Source organism: Microcaecilia unicolor, chromosome 1 (genome assembly GCF_901765095.1).
Source record: "Microcaecilia unicolor chromosome 1, aMicUni1.1, whole genome shotgun sequence".
Taxonomy (NCBI): Eukaryota; Metazoa; Chordata; class Amphibia; order Gymnophiona; family Siphonopidae; genus Microcaecilia; species Microcaecilia unicolor.
The window spans coordinates 397,262,346-397,277,894 of NC_044031.1; the positions used below are offsets into that span (position 1 = coordinate 397,262,346).

General features: G+C 47.6%; 1 protein-coding gene across 1 annotated transcript in view; it reads left to right on the top strand.

Annotated features, from left to right (window-relative positions):
- HIVEP1 (HIVEP zinc finger 1) overlaps positions 1-15,549 on the top strand; it is a 392,318-nt gene that overhangs the window by 202,698 nt on the left and 174,071 nt on the right. The gene's annotated exons all lie outside the window — the stretch shown is intronic.

The following is a 15,549-nucleotide window of genomic DNA, read 5'->3' on the forward strand; positions in this document are numbered from 1 at the left end:
AAATATAAACAATAAACAGTAAAAAAAAAAAAAAGGTATTTTCTCTCTCCTTGTCTCTCGTGTTTCAAGTTTATTCAGTATTTGATATACCGCTCATTCAGTAAGCTTTGTAAGCAGTTTACAGTGTTTTTATTCTTATCTAGAGACAGTGCATGCATATTTATGAAACATAATGTACTACTTTAATGTCATGCAGAATCAAGTGAAGTACACAAATCAGTGACATCATCCAGTGGTATAAGGGCTAGTGTAAAGTTCTGAAGCATTTGCAGTGTTCCTGTGCACAGCAATTCCTTTAGTCTTTTCACTTCGCTCTTTTTCCATTCTGCTGAACAGATGTAAAAACAGATCTCACCCAGAAAATCATTTTGAAGACTCCTGTTGATCCATTAAAACTATTTTTCATAATTTTTGTTCATCTTTTGGGATTTTTTTAAATTAGTTCTTACAAGAAAAAAATAGAATTCTCCGAGGACAAGCAGGCTGCTTGTTCTCACGACTGGGTGACGTCCGCGGCAGCCCCCACCAACCGGAAAGAAGCTTCGCGGGACGGTCGGCACGCAGGGCACGCCCACCGCGCATGCGCGGCCGTCTTCCCGCCCGTGCGCGACCGCTCCCGCCAGTTCCTTTTTTTCCGCGCCTGGAGAGAGTCGTGTTTTGCGCTCTCTCTGTTCAGCCGCCGGATCGTTCGATCGCGTTTACGCTGATCGTGCTTTTTCTAATTTGTTTTTCGGTTTTAGTTACCGCCCGGTTTCCTTTAAAAAAAAAAAAAAAGAAACCCTGCGCGTGTGGGACACGCGCTCCCTTTTTTCCCTCGCTTCCAGCGGGGACGTCACATTGCGGCCTAGTGGCCGCTCGGTCGTTTGTTTTTCGTGGTGTGATTTTAGCCACCATTGACGACTTTGACTTCGCCGACGCGATTTTTCCTTCGATGTCCTCGAAGGTCCCGAGTGGATTTAAAAAGTGTGGTCGCTGCGGCCGGCCGATCTCGCAGACCGACACCCACGCTTGGTGCCTCCAGTGCCTCGGGCCGGAGCACAATCTCAAGTCGTGTTCTTTGTGTCTCGGTCTCCGGAAACGGACTCAGGTTGCGAGGCAAGTTCTGCGGGACCGTCTTTTTGGAACTTGCGCCGGCCCCTCGACGTCGACCTCGAAGGCATCGGTATCGACGCCCGGCCCTTCGGTACCGGTACCGATGCCCGAGACTTCGGCACCGATGGCAGCGACCCCAGGAGAACAGGTCCCGTCGGCCCGCCGGTGAGGGTAGAGGTGAGAGGCCGCGTGGGCAGTCGGCCCCGGTCACTCCCTCAGCCCATGGCCCACGGGACCAAACCCTGTCTGACCCGGTACCTCGAGACCGAGGGGGATCGACCTCCTCCTCCTCCATGCCCTCCGGCGCCGGTGACGTGCATCGGAAGAAAGACAAGAAGCGTCGTCACCGGTCGCCTTCGGTGCATCCCGATGTCGGAGAGGAGACGACGCCGAAGCGTCATCGTCGTGAGGAGAGGTCCCCGTCGGTTGTGGAGGTACCGACGCGTCGGGGTTCCGGCACCTCGGTGCCGTCTCCTGGCCCCCAGCAGCTTCCGGCACCGACACCCTTACCGGCCCCACCGCCTTTCCCGGCAGCGGGCCTGGACGAGTGCCTCAGAGCCATCCTTCCGGGGATCCTGGAAGGGCTGATGCGCCAGGCTGTGCCGGCGCCGGGGGTGCTTGCGCCCTCGGCGCCGATGACTGTGGCGCCGGCGAGCTCTAGCCCGGCGCCGGGGCTGTCGACACCGCCGCCGCTTGCGGTGCCGGTCTCGACCGCCACGCAGGTGGAGTCCCCGTCGACGTCGATGGAGGGAGCTCCGTCCCCGCCGGCGCGGGAGTCCACCGCTCGACGCCACCGAGACCTCGGTGCCTCGACGTCGAGCCGGGCCCGGTACAGGACTCAGCTACATGAGCTAATGTCCGATACCGAGGATGAGGACTCGTGGGGGGAAGAGGAGGACCCTAGATATTTCTCCTCAGAGGAGTCTACGGGCCTTCCCTCGGACCCCACGCCTTCACCGGAGAGGAAGCTCTCACCACCTGAGAGTCTCTCCTTTGCCTCCTTTGTGCGGGATATGTCTATCAGCATTCCCTTCCCCGTGGTCTCTGTGGAAGAGCCGAGGGCCGAGATGCTCGAGGTCCTCGACTATCCATCACCACCTAGAGAGTCCTCCACGGTGCCGCTGCACAATGTCCTGAAGGAGACGCTGCTCCGGAACTGGGTGTGACCATTAACTAACCCCACCATTCCCAAGAAAGCAGAGTCCCAGTACAGGATCCACTCTGACCCAGAGCTCATGCGGCCCCAATTGCCCCATGACTCAGCGGTCGTGGATTCTGCTCTCAAGAGGGCACGGAGTTCGAGGGATACCGCCTCGGCGCCCCCGGGGCGGGAGTCTCGCACTCTGGACTCGTTTGGGAGGAAGGCCTACCAATCCTCCATGCTCGTGACCCGCATCCAGTCATACCTGCTCTATATGAGCATCCACATGCGGACCTATGTGCAACAGCTGGCGGACCTGGTCGAGAAGCTCCCGCCAGAGCAGTCCAGGCCTTATCAGGAGGTGGTCAGGCAGCTGAAGGCGTGCAGAAAGTTCCTGTCCAGGGGTATTTTTGACACCTGTGACGTGGCATCTCGTGCTGCGGCCCAAGGTATAGTGATGCGCAGGCTCTCATGGCTGCGTGCCTCTGACCTGGACAACCGCACCCAGCAGAGACTGGCTGACGTCCCTTGCCGGGGGGATAACATTTTTGGTGAGAAGGTCGAGCAGATGGTGGACCAACTGCATCAGCGGGAAACCGCTCTCGACAAGCTCTCCCACCGGGCGCCTTCAGCATCCACCTCTACAGGTGGACGTTTTTCCCGGGCCCGGCAGGCTGCACCCTATTCTTTTGCGAAGCGTAGGTACAACCAGCCGGCCCGAAGGCCTCGTCAGGCACAGGGACAGCCCCAGCGCGCTCGTTCTCGTCAACAGCGTGTGCCTAAGCAGCCCCCTGCGCCTCCACAGCAAAAGCCGGGGACGGGCTTTTGACTGGATCCACGGGAACATAGCCGCCCTACAAGTGTCCGTACCGGACGATCTGCCGGTCGGAGGGAGGTTAAAATTTTTTCACCAAAGGTGGCCTCTCATAACCTCCGACCAGTGGGTTCTCCAAATAGTGCGGTGCGGATACGCCCTGAATTTGGCCTCCCTGCCTCCAAATTGTCCTCCGGGAGCTCAGTCTTTCAGCTCCCATCACAAGCAGGTACTTGCAGAGGAACTCTCCGCCCTTCTCAGCGCCAATGCGGTCGAGCCCGTACCACCCGGGCAGGAAGGGCAGGGATTCTATTCCAGGTACTTCCTTGTGGAAAAGAAAACAGGGGGGATGCGTCCCATCCTAGACCTGAGAGGCCTGAACAAATTCCTGGTCAAAGAAAAGTTCAGGATGCTTTCCTTGGGCACCCTTCTGCCAATGATTCAGAAAAACGACTGGCTATGTTCCCTGGATTTAAAGGACGCATATACTCACATACCGATACTGCCAGCTCACAGACAGTATCTCAGATTCCGCCTGGGCGCACGGCACTTTCAGTATTGTGTGCTGCCCTTTGGGCTCGCCTCTGCCCCATGAGTGTTTACCAAGTGCCTCGTGGTGGTAGCGGCCTACCTACGCAAGCTGGGAGTGCACGTGTTCCCATATCTCGACGATTGGCTGGTCAAGAACACCTCGGAGGCAGGAGCCCTCCGGTCCATGCAGTGCACTATTCAACTTCTGGAGCTGCTGGGGTTTGTGATAAATTACTCAAAGTCCCATCTCCAGCCAACTCAGTCTCTGGAATTCATAGGAGCGCTGCTGAATTCCCAGACGGCTCAGGCCTACCTTCCCGAAGCGAGGGCCACCAACCTCTTGGCCCTGGCTTCGCAGACCAGAGCGTCCCAGCAGATCACAGCTCGGCAGATGTTGAGACTTCTGGGTCATATGGCCTCCACAGTTCATGTGACTCCCATGGCTCGTCTTCACATGAGATCTGCTCAATGGACCCTAGCTTCCCAGTGGTCCCAAGCCACCGGGAATCTAGAAGATGTCATCCGCCTCTCCACCAGTTGCCGCACTTCACTGCTCTGGTGGACCATCCGGACCAATTTGACCCTGGGACGTCCATTCCAAATTCCGCAGCCCGGGAAAGTGCTGACGACGGATGCATCTCGCCTGGGGTGGGGGGCTCATGTCGATGGGCTTCACACCCAGGGTCTGTGGTCCCTCCAGGAAAAGGATCTACAGATCAACCTCCTGGAGCTCCGAGCGATCTGGAACGCACTGAAGGCTTTCAGAGATCGGCTGTCCTACCAAATTATCCAAATTCGGACAGACAATCAGGTTGCAATGTATTACGTCAACAAGCAGGGGGGCACCGGATCTCGCCCCCTGTGCCAGGAGGCCGTCGGGATGTGGCGTTGGGCGTGTCGGTTCGGCATGCTCCTCCAAGCCACGTACCTGGCAGGCGTAAACAACAGTCTGGCCGACAGGCTGAGCAGAGTCATGCAACCGCACGAGTGGTCCCTCCATGCCAGAGTGGTACGCAAGATCTTCCGAGCGTGGGGCACCCCCTCGGTGGACCTTTTCGCCTCTCAGACCAACCACAAGCTGCCTCTGTTCTGTTCCAGACTTCAGGCACACGGCAGGCTAGCGTCGGATGCCTTTCTCCTCCATTGGGGGACCGACCTCCTGTATGCTTATCCTCCCATACCTTTGGTGGGGAAGACCTTACTGAAGCTCAAGCAAGACCGCGGCACCATGATTCTGATAGCGCCCTTTTGGCCCCGTCAGATCTGGTTCCCTCTTCTTCTGGAGTTGTCCTCAGAAGAACCGTGGAGATTGGAGTGTTTTCCGACTCTCATTTCGCAGAACGACGGAGCGTTACTGCACCCCAACCTTCAGTCTCTGGCTCTCACGGCCTGGATGTTGAGGGCGTAGACTTCACTGCGTTGGGTCTGTCTGAGGGTGTCTCCCGGGTCTTACTTGCCTCTAGGAAGGATTCCACTAAAAAGAGTTACTTTTTCAAGTGGAGGAGGTTTGTCGTGTGGTGTGAGAGCAAAGCCCTAGAACCTCGTTCTTGCCCTGCACAGAACCTGCTTGAATACCTTCTGCACTTATCAGAGTCTGGCCTCAAGACCAACTCAGTAAGGAATCACCTTAGTGCGATTAGTGCTTACCATTATCGTGTGGAAGGTAAAGCCATCTCTGGAGAGCCTTTAGTCGTTCGATTCATGAGAGGCTTGCTTTTGTCAAAGCCCCCTACCAAGCCTCTTACTGTGTCATGGGATCTCAACGTCGTCCTCACCCAGCTGATGAAACCTCCTTTTGAGCCACTGAATACCTGCCATCTGAAGTACTTGACCTGGAAGGTCATTTTCTTGGTGGCAGTTATTTCAGCTCGTAGGGTCAGTGAGCTTCAAGCCCTAGTAGCTCATGCTCCATATACCAAATTTCATCACAACAGAGTAGTGCTCCGCACCCACCCAAAGTTCCTGCCGAAGGTGGTGTCGGAGTTCCATCTTAACCAGTCAATTGTCTTGCCAACATTCTTCCCCAGGCCGCATACCCGCCCTGCTGAACGTCAGTTGCACACATTGGACTGCAAGAGAGCATTGGCCTTCTACTTGGAGCGGACACAGCCCACCAGACAGTCCGCCCAATTGTTTATTTCTTTCGACCCTAACAGGCTAGGGGTCGCTGTCGGGAAACGCACCATTTCTAATTGGCTAGCAGATTGCATTTCCTTCACTTACGCCCAGGCTGGGCTGTCTCTTGAGGGTCATGTCACGGCTCATAGTGTTAGAGCCATGGCAGCGTCAGTGGCCCACTTGAAGTCAGCCACTATTGAAGAGATTTGCAAGGCTGCGACGTGGTCATCTGTCCACACATTCACATCACATTACTGCCTCCAGCAGGATACCCGACGCGACAGTCGGTTCGGGCAGTCGGTGCTGCAGAATCTGTTTGGGGTGTAAATCCAACTCCACCCTCCAGGACCCGAATTTATTCTGGTCAGGCTGCACTCTCAGTTAGTTGTTCTTCGTAGGTCAATTTCTGTTGTTTCCTCGCCGTTGCGAGGTTCCATTGACCTGGGTTCTTGTTTTGAGTGAGCCTGAGAGCTAGGGATACCCCAGTCGTGAGAACAAGCAGCCTGCTTGTCCTCGAAGAAAGGGTATGATACATACCTGTAGCAGTTGTTCTCCGAGGACAGCAGGCTGATTGTTCTCACCTACCCTCCCTCCTCCCCTTTGGAGTTGTGTGTTTCATCTTTTGCTAGTCATTCAACTGGCGGGAGCGGTCGCGCACGGGCGGGAAGACGGCCGCGCATGCGCGGTGGGCGTGCCCTGCGTGCCGACCGTCCCGCGAAGCTTCTTTCCGGTTGGTGGGGGCTGCCGCGGACGTCACCCAGTCGTGAGAACAATCAGCCTGCTGTCCTCGGAGAACAACTGCTACAGGTATGTATCATACCCTGATTGACAGTTCTAAGGTGTTCTGTAATTCTTATATATTGTTCTTCAGTGCAGAGCCATGCTTCACGCCAAACCGGGCTTCAGAGCCTTTCTGACTCGTGACAGAAAAATTGCAACCATGATGCTAGTGCCATCCAGGGGCATAACTACATGGGGCCACGGGGGCATGGGCACCCACAGATTAAGCCCTGGCCCCCCTCTACATTTCACCCTCCCCCAGCCGCTGACTGCCGCCGCATCAGGTACCTTGTTTGCTGGCAGGGGTCCCCAAACCCTGCCAGCTGAAAAGTCTTCTTCAGCGCCGGTCGACTCCGGCGCCTTCGTTGTGTGATAATCTGTTTCTGACGCCTTACATCATGCACAGGTCTACATGCACAGTGCAGGATGTAAGGCGTCAGAAACAGATTATCACACAACGAAGGCGCCAGAGTCGACCGGCGCTGAAGAAGACTCTTCGGCTGGCGGGGGTTGGGGACCCCCGCCAGCAAACAAGGTACCTGATGCGGGGAGGGGGGGTTGTGGTTGCGGCGGCAGGGGGTCCAAAGTGGCGGGGAAGGCGGCTAAACAGTGCCCCCCCACCTCGTGCTCTGGCCCCCCCTCTCGCCAAGGTCTGGCTACGCCCCTGGTGCCATCTACATTGGGTCTATTCACCAACAGGAAGACTGCTTTGAGGGAAGACAGAAGTTCTCAGTGACCCAGAAGCAACACTTCTTTGGCTCTGCAAGTTTTACAAAGCAGAAGAGCGACTCCTGAAAATGGAGAGAAGGATTTTTGGTTCATAAGTCTGGCTGGCCATCTTCCCTGGTTGTTGCTTCTGTCCCCTCATAAGCCCCTATTGTGGTAAAATAGAAGGAGACTGCAATATGTCTTTGGAGCAGGTGCATATCTTGGCTGAGAATTTTCAACTATCAGAGTACAGTACCTCGGCACTGGTCCACTGATAAGAGCATGAGCTACATACCAATGAACACACTTCCAAGGAGGCCTCTAAGTACCATCTAAGTACAGGAGACAAACACTATACAGCACCAAAGAGAGAGAAACTTGGTGCTCTGTGCTGACTCTCTTTTGTGTAGAAATCCCACACTCATTATTAGCATTTGTATAGCACTATCAGGCATACACAGTGCTTTACAGATGCAAATAATACAGTCCACACTGCACAGAAAAGACATTGGTCCCACTGCTTTATGTTAAAGGCCCTTTTTCATGGCTGGAGACATAATGAGAATCCCTCTGTGGAAGCAGCTTTTGAGTACAGAAAGGAAGCTATGTGGATTTGAATAGGTTTCATTTGGAAAAGCAGCCTTAAAAAGGTGTTCATTTAGACTGTCCCAGGCTATTGGTATAGTAAGCCAGAAGGTACAGGGTTGAGGTTTAGCAATGAAGGAGAAGAGCATAAGTAACAGTGGTTGATTTGATTTATTGATTGATTGATTCACCGCTTTTTTTTTTTTACTATATGTTTTACTATGGGGCCCTTTTACAAAGGCACACTAGCGGTTTTAATGCATGCTAATGATTAGAGCATGCTAAACGCTAGAGATGCCCAAAGAAATATATGGGAGTCTCTAACATTTAGCACGTGCTTATTTTATTGCGCACAAAAACGCTAGCGTGTCTTTGTAAAAGGACCCCTATATAGTTTTAAGTGGTTTAAAAAAAAATAGCATATAATTTAAAAATACATTGAAGTTAAAAGGGAAAAAAAAATAAAAAAAAAACCCACTCACTACATTCAACTTAAGAACACATCAAATTATTGCAACTTACCAATTGCTGAAAGGCTTTTCAAAATAAAAAATCAAAATGAACATCTTACGCACCATGCTTCCCTATTTAACCAACGTGGATTGGCTGTGTTTGCTGGCTGTGACATTAACAGTAAACCCATACCCTGGGGTTTTTAAAAAATAATGGTACTTTTTATAGTGCAAGCATTTTTGAATGCGCAAAAATCTCAGGATGGTCACACAAAAAATTGGTAACCACCGTTTTTTTTAAAGATAATCTTATTCTACTCGGCACATTAGCACAGATATTAGCAACAAATAAAGCTGGTGTACAATCGGATATTTTTCTGTTCCCGGAGGGCTCACAGCCTGAATTTGTACATGAGGCAGAGGAAAGTTAAGTGACTTGCCCAAGGTCACAAGGAGCTGCAGGTGTCAACCGTTAGGCTGCTCCTTCATAAGAGTATACCACTTGTATTTCTTATTCAGTCCTTCTTGTCAATGGAGAAAGCAAGACAATTATGTAAACCTTAGTAGGATTAATTAGATACAAATTCCACTGGCCTCTCTGGGAGTTCATTTCAAGCTTAGAACTGAGGAGACTAAAAGGACTGCTGAACATGGAATTGACTGTGCATGTTTAGAATTTCACACTAGTTCTCGGCTCTGGGAGAGCTGTTCTGGTCCAGTGCTGTCAGATGATGATATTCACTTATGTGCCTGTTTGTTCCTGTTGTCTGTGGAGAACACCTATTAAAGGTAAGCAACTTCATTATACTCAGAGCTTTACAGCTTAACATGCTGATTAGAAAAAAATTGAGAAAATAAACAAAGCAGGGAAAGGACATGATTTCTCATCTTCCATGCGCTATCCTAAAACAGTTACCCAGAAAATACCAAGGAAGTGCTTATATGAATGCAAAACAGCATCCCTTAGAGTATGGACTATTTGGACCCGAAAATTCTAGTGGTGGGCGGTCTGCTATATTTCTTGAACACAAAGGGCCTGATATTCAGCACTATTTAACCGGCTGCGAACGGCTCCTGGTTGATTAAATAGCACTTAGCTGGCTAAGAACTAATATTCAGCATGAGATAGCTAGTTATCTCTGTTGAATAATAGCGCTTAGTGCATAGGGGGACATTCTATATGTGGCACCTAAAAAATCAGCGCTGAGAACAGTGCCGATGAAGTGTATTCTTTAAACGGAGTCTAGATTTCGGCGTGGTATATAGAATATGCTTAGTTGATATTTCAGCGCCTAAATCTAAGTCCATTTACACTAACTAAAACTTGGCGTAAATCCCAGTGCATAGATTTAGGAGCACTGAGCCATATTCTATAACTATGGAGTTCTTTTACTAAGGTGCGCTGAAAAATGGCTCGCGGTAGTGTAGGTGCGTGTTTTGGGCGCGCGCAGATCCATTTTTCAGCACGCCTGCAAAAAAAGGCCTTTTTAAATTTTTGCTGAAAATGGGTGTGCCTCCATTTTGGGTCTGAGACCTTACCGCCAGCCTTTGACCTAGCAGTAAAGACTCACACGGTAACCGGGTGGTAATGACCTACACGCGTCAAATGCCACTTGGCACGTGTCCGATAATAACAATTATTTTTCGGACGTGCCTGTTGGATGCAGGCCAAAAATGAAATTATCGCAAGAGCTGTGTGGTAGTCAGGCGGTAACTCCATTTTGGTGCGCGTTGGGCATTCTTAGACACGCGGCTTAGTAAAAGGGCTTCCGAGTGTGTAAATTTGGCAATGCCCATGAAACACCATTTCCTCGCTCAAAACCACACCCCATTAGAAATTAGGCACACTGCATTACAGAATACGCTTAGTGAGTTGTGCACATGAATTCTAATTAGTGCCAATTAGTGCTTATTACTGTTAAGTGCAGTTATCCGTGCTGATTAGCTTATTAAGCCAACTAAGTTACATGTGGTATTATAGTATCTGCTTGGATTTCGGCGCGGATCTCTAAGCACACTATATAGACTCTGGGGGATAGCGGCCAACCAGCTATATCATGTGATACAGCTGGCTAAGTATAACGAGCAAATCGGACCACATAAATTGCAGTCCTATCTTTGCCCTCTACTAACTTAACTGGCAACGCCCTGAATATTCACATAGCCAGTTAAGTTAGAACTGGCAAAAAAACCCTGGATATTCAGTGCTGGTCACTGGAAACAGCCTGGCATTAAGTATCCGGGGTCAGTGCTGGCGGCAGCTAAACATGCTGCCTGCCGCTGGCTGAATATTTGGTTGTTGGGGGTGGGGGGGGGGGTAAGTATCTATCTGTCTAGACTGTTATCAGAGCTAATAGCCAGGAAATTGATGGTAAGGTAAATTCTTGTTCTACTTGGCATTGGTATGAGACTTTGAAATATGCAAAATATGCAGAGGTGCACTGTGTAAATGAAAGAATAAATAGCCATCTGACAAGGATTATGCCAAAATAATAATATAATGTTCTTAATGTACTCAGTATGCTTGGGACTTGGCTGCTTTGTGCTGTGATGTTACATTGTTATGTAGAGACATGTATACAGTGGTTACAGCAATTTATTAAATTATAAAGCAGGAAGTGAAAAAGGTTCCCTGGCTACAAACCAGGAGGGTATTTACTTGTTTCCAGGATCTGTTTTGCATTGCAACATAGTAACAGAATGTGCTGTCAGCAGTTCGGAATTTCTGCTGGGTAGCCCTATGGGTCCCTTTCTGTGAAAATGAAGTAACGTAGTGTTAAGCAAATTACACTCATTGTAGCCAAAATATATGCAGTCCTCAGGACATTATTTTGTTTTTTTATTTAGTAGGTGGGGTAGGTTGCGAGAAAGAAGTGTCTAATCATAACTTGTATATGCCTGTGTTTTGTAAAACTGTAATTTTCTTGGATTTTGCATTCAGGCTTGGTATTTGTAATCATAGACTGCAAGTCCTTATAAAATTCTGCAAAAGAGTTTGAGAGATGGATAAAATGTCTTGCTTCTTACTTCTAGTATATAAATCATGAAAGGGAAAATGATTTGGAGGAATCCATTCCTTTCTTGGACTGCTGATTATTATTTTGCTACCAGTTGGATTTCTCCATCATTAATGTGCTCACCATGCTTCTTCCAAAATAACTACTACAGCATGTGTTATACCTTATGCTTAGGAATCAGCACCCAAGAAAAAGATCTAGGTGTCATTGTGGACAGAGTGTGTGGCGGTGGCCAAAAAAGCAAACAGGATGTTAGGAATTATTAGGAAAGGGATGGAAAATAAGACCAAGAATATTATAATGCCTCTGTATCGCTCCATGGTACGACTTCACCTTGAGTATCTTGTTCAATTCTGGTCGCCATATCTCAATAAAGATATAGTGGAATTAGAAAAGGTTCAAAGAAGAGCGACCAAAATAATAAAGGGGATGGAACTCCTCTCATATGAGGAAAGGTAGAAGTGAATCGATTTTTTTTTACTCTTTCAAAAAGTACAAAGACTAGGGGCTCCTTTTACTACGCAGTAGTAAACCAACGCGGGCTTAAGCTTGCTATAACGGAAGTACCGCCAGGCTACCACAGCAGCCTGGCGGTACTTCCCACCCCTACTGTGCCATCATTTCCGGTGCTACAAAAATTTACTTATTTTTGTAGTTCCAGACTGTACCTGGCAGTAATCGGGCAGTGCCAGATGCTGCCCGGTTATTGCCACCTCAGTGGGTGGGGCTAAGGGCTCCCCCCCCCCCAAATGGCTGTGCAGCAAGTGCTTTACCTGCCACCTGGTCATTTCCTGCAGAAAAGCGAGACCTTCCCTTTTACCAGCTGCAGCTTGGTAAAAGGGGCCTTTGGGGGCACTCAATGACATTACATGGAAATAGTTTTAAAACAAATAGGAAGAAATAATTTTTTCACTCAGTGGCTCTGGAACTCATTGCTGGAGTATGTTGTAACAGCGTTTGGTATACCTGGGTTTGAAAAAGGTTTGGATAAGTTCCTGGAGGAAAAGTCTATAGTCTGTTATTGAGATGGGCATGGGGGAATCCACTGCTTTCCCTGGGTGACAGCCTTGGCCAGAAGGATGCTAGGCTGCATAGAGAGGGGTATAACCAGAAGAAGAAAGGAGATGCTGATGCCCCTCTACAACTCATTGGTGAGGCCCCACTTGGAGAATTGTGTTCAGTTTTGGAGGCCGTATCTTGCTAAAGATGTAAAAAGATTGGAAGCGGTGCAAAGAAAAGCTACAAAAATAGTATGGGATTTGCATTGCAAACTGTATGAGGCGAGACTTGCCGACCTGTACATATATTCCTTGGCGGAAAGGAGAAACAGGGGTGACATGATACAGATAGTCAAATATTTGAAAGGTATTAATCTGCAAACAAACCTTTTTTGGAGACGGGAAGGCGGAAGAACTAGAGGACATGAATTGAGGTTGAAAGGAGGCAGACTCAGGAGTAATGTCAGGAAGTATTTTTTCACAGAAAGGGTGGTGGAAACGTGGAGATGAAAACAGTAATGGAATTCAAACATTCGTGGGATAAATGCAAAGGAATCCTGTTTAGAAGGAATGGATCTACGGAATCTTAGTGGAGATTGGGTAGTAACACCGGTAATTGGGAAGCAAAACTAGTGCTGGGCAGACTTCTACGGTCTATGCCCTGATCGTGACTGAATTGATATGGATGGGCTGGAGTGTAAATTTTAAGAGGCTTCGACGTTAGCTTCAGAACTTTTAGTACAAGAACTGTATGCATCCTGAGGTACTTTGCTGACAGAAAACTACTAAATAGCAATTATTCTGGACTTGTGTCTAGGGAAGTGTACCTCTTTGGCCCAATGGCTAGCTAGCTGTGCTGGAAAAAGGAACAGTGCCACAGATGGAATATATATTATTTATTAGGTAAAGAAATATATATATATATATATATATATATATAGTTCTGAAGCAAAATGCCAAGCAAAATACAATATAACTTGCTATAAAAATAGATTATCACCAGAATCTAGATAATGATATATGATTATCCTAGTGACTAACTAAATGAGTGATTACACAACCAATCACAATACTGATATCCTAATGATTATTACGAGAACTTACACCACACGTCTTATGCAAAATACACAGTTAGCAGCTAAATTCACAGACCATAAGTCATGACATAAAACCCATCTGTCTCAGACGAAAGCCAAGGACTAATTATCCCCATGACCATAGGTAGTATATCCTGTTATTTCACCTTGCCGTCTGTGACAGACTTCCAATGGTAAAGAAGCGAATTCCTCCTCTGAGACTCAAGCTGAAGCCTCAGCGAGTCTCTCAGTCCAGGAATAAGTCCGAGATCTGTATTCTGGATACAGATGACACAGTCATTAGGTAAGGCCGTGTATTGTAGCTGAGCTAACCTTGTGAGTTTGTTACAAGGTATGCAGTTCGCTGTTGTTTAGGAAATCAGTCTCTTGCTCTTTCCGAGCCTTCTATCCTCCTGCCAGTCTTCCCGTCCTCTCTCCTCTCTTCCTCTTCTTCTGTCCAACTTTTTGGCATCCGTGGGTCAGATGATACCTGTGGACCAATCACAGACGGTGTAATAATGTCCAGCCAGCTTCATGGTCATGAAGAGAGCCTTTGTTGTAGCCATGAAACTGTTATCGATGGCATGGAAACCTCCCTGTCTGATCCCATACTCCTGGAGCCATGTGTGTCTCTTTCCTCCAATCTTCCCAGGAGATAACTGGGCTAGTTTGCAACAAAGAATATGACCTTAGATGAAGTCATCATGGTATGCTCAGCAGTAATTTTCCTTTGTAACAAAGCTGGTTTCTGATGGTTACTGATGCATACAGGCCACAGGCTGTAAAATCCATATTATTATAACAGAATGGCTGTATAGGCCAAGACCAGCAAAGGTGAGATCTCAGGTAAATACTCCTACGGTGTAAATTTTAAGGGACTTCGATGTTAGCTTCGGAACTTTTAGTACAAGAACAGTGCTGGGCAGACTTCTACAGTCTGTGCCCTGAGAATGTCAAGGACAAATCAAACTCGGGTATACATATAAAGTATTGCACACTATGTAAAATGAGTTTTTCTTGTTGGGTAGACTGGATGGACCATACAGGTCTTTATCTGCTGTCATTTACTATGTTACTATGGGATTGGTAGCATGGAATGGTGCCACTATTTGAGTTTCTGCCAGGTACTTGTGACCTGGATTGGCCACTGTTGGAAGCAGGATACTGGGCTAGATGGATCATTGGTTTGACCCAGTATGGATGGTCTTATGTTTATATCATAGCATGTTCATTGATGCAGAGCCAACATTTGTAACTGCCATAAATGATGGTGCATGTGGTGCAAGTGGTCATGCTCAATTCATCAAAGTTTAAGTCTAAGAAAGGTAAGTAGAGTTCTTTTTGTGTGGCATAATTTCATAACAGGGTGCCAATGTGAAAAAGGAAAAAAAAAACCCTGTTATGTCTGTTTTACAAAGGCATAGAAAAACTAATCTTAATACTACCAAAATAGAACAGCACTACAAATATTTTACATGGAACAGTTTGTTTCTATTATATACTGCTACAGTGCCATTTTAGAAAGGACATACAAATTAGAATTGAGTTATCTAGATCTGGATATCTCAAGTTCCACTAGTATTTTAAAGCAGGAGCTACCAATCTAGAACATGTTCCAAAATACATAGAGAAATGGATATTTATGCATGGATTATGTGTGGCTGGAACATCTATTTTAGTATCATAAATGTCTAGAATATCAAAGATTTGCAACAGGCATATAAACATTTCCATCAATTTTAGAAACATAAACATTTATTTTTACCAAAGCTGTCACAGAGCCAAGTATCCCTTGCCAGTTTTACTTTCAGGGGGAATGGGGACATGATTCACTGGGAAATTAAGGAGGCAATCTCACTTAATCCCTCCATTGGAGTAATAGGAGCACTTTTCTGAAGCCAAGATATCCTGGTTATCAGGTGTAAATCCCAAGATATTTATTTTAAAATATTTTTATTCTGCCTAGTCCACAGTTCCTAGCAGATTACATTATAAACATACATAATCAAAATAACCAATAATTAACATTTAATAAATATTCACAAACCTATCAAAACATCAAACTGAAACAAAACTAACAAATTACACAAAACAGACTCCACTTCACATCACAAATAATAATTGTTTTTTTTTTACATAGATGTGCATTCGTGTTCTGAAATATATATGAAAACGTACCCTAGTCTTACCCAAAAGCCACCCAGACCATTCTCTCTTACCAGAAGGACATTTTCCAG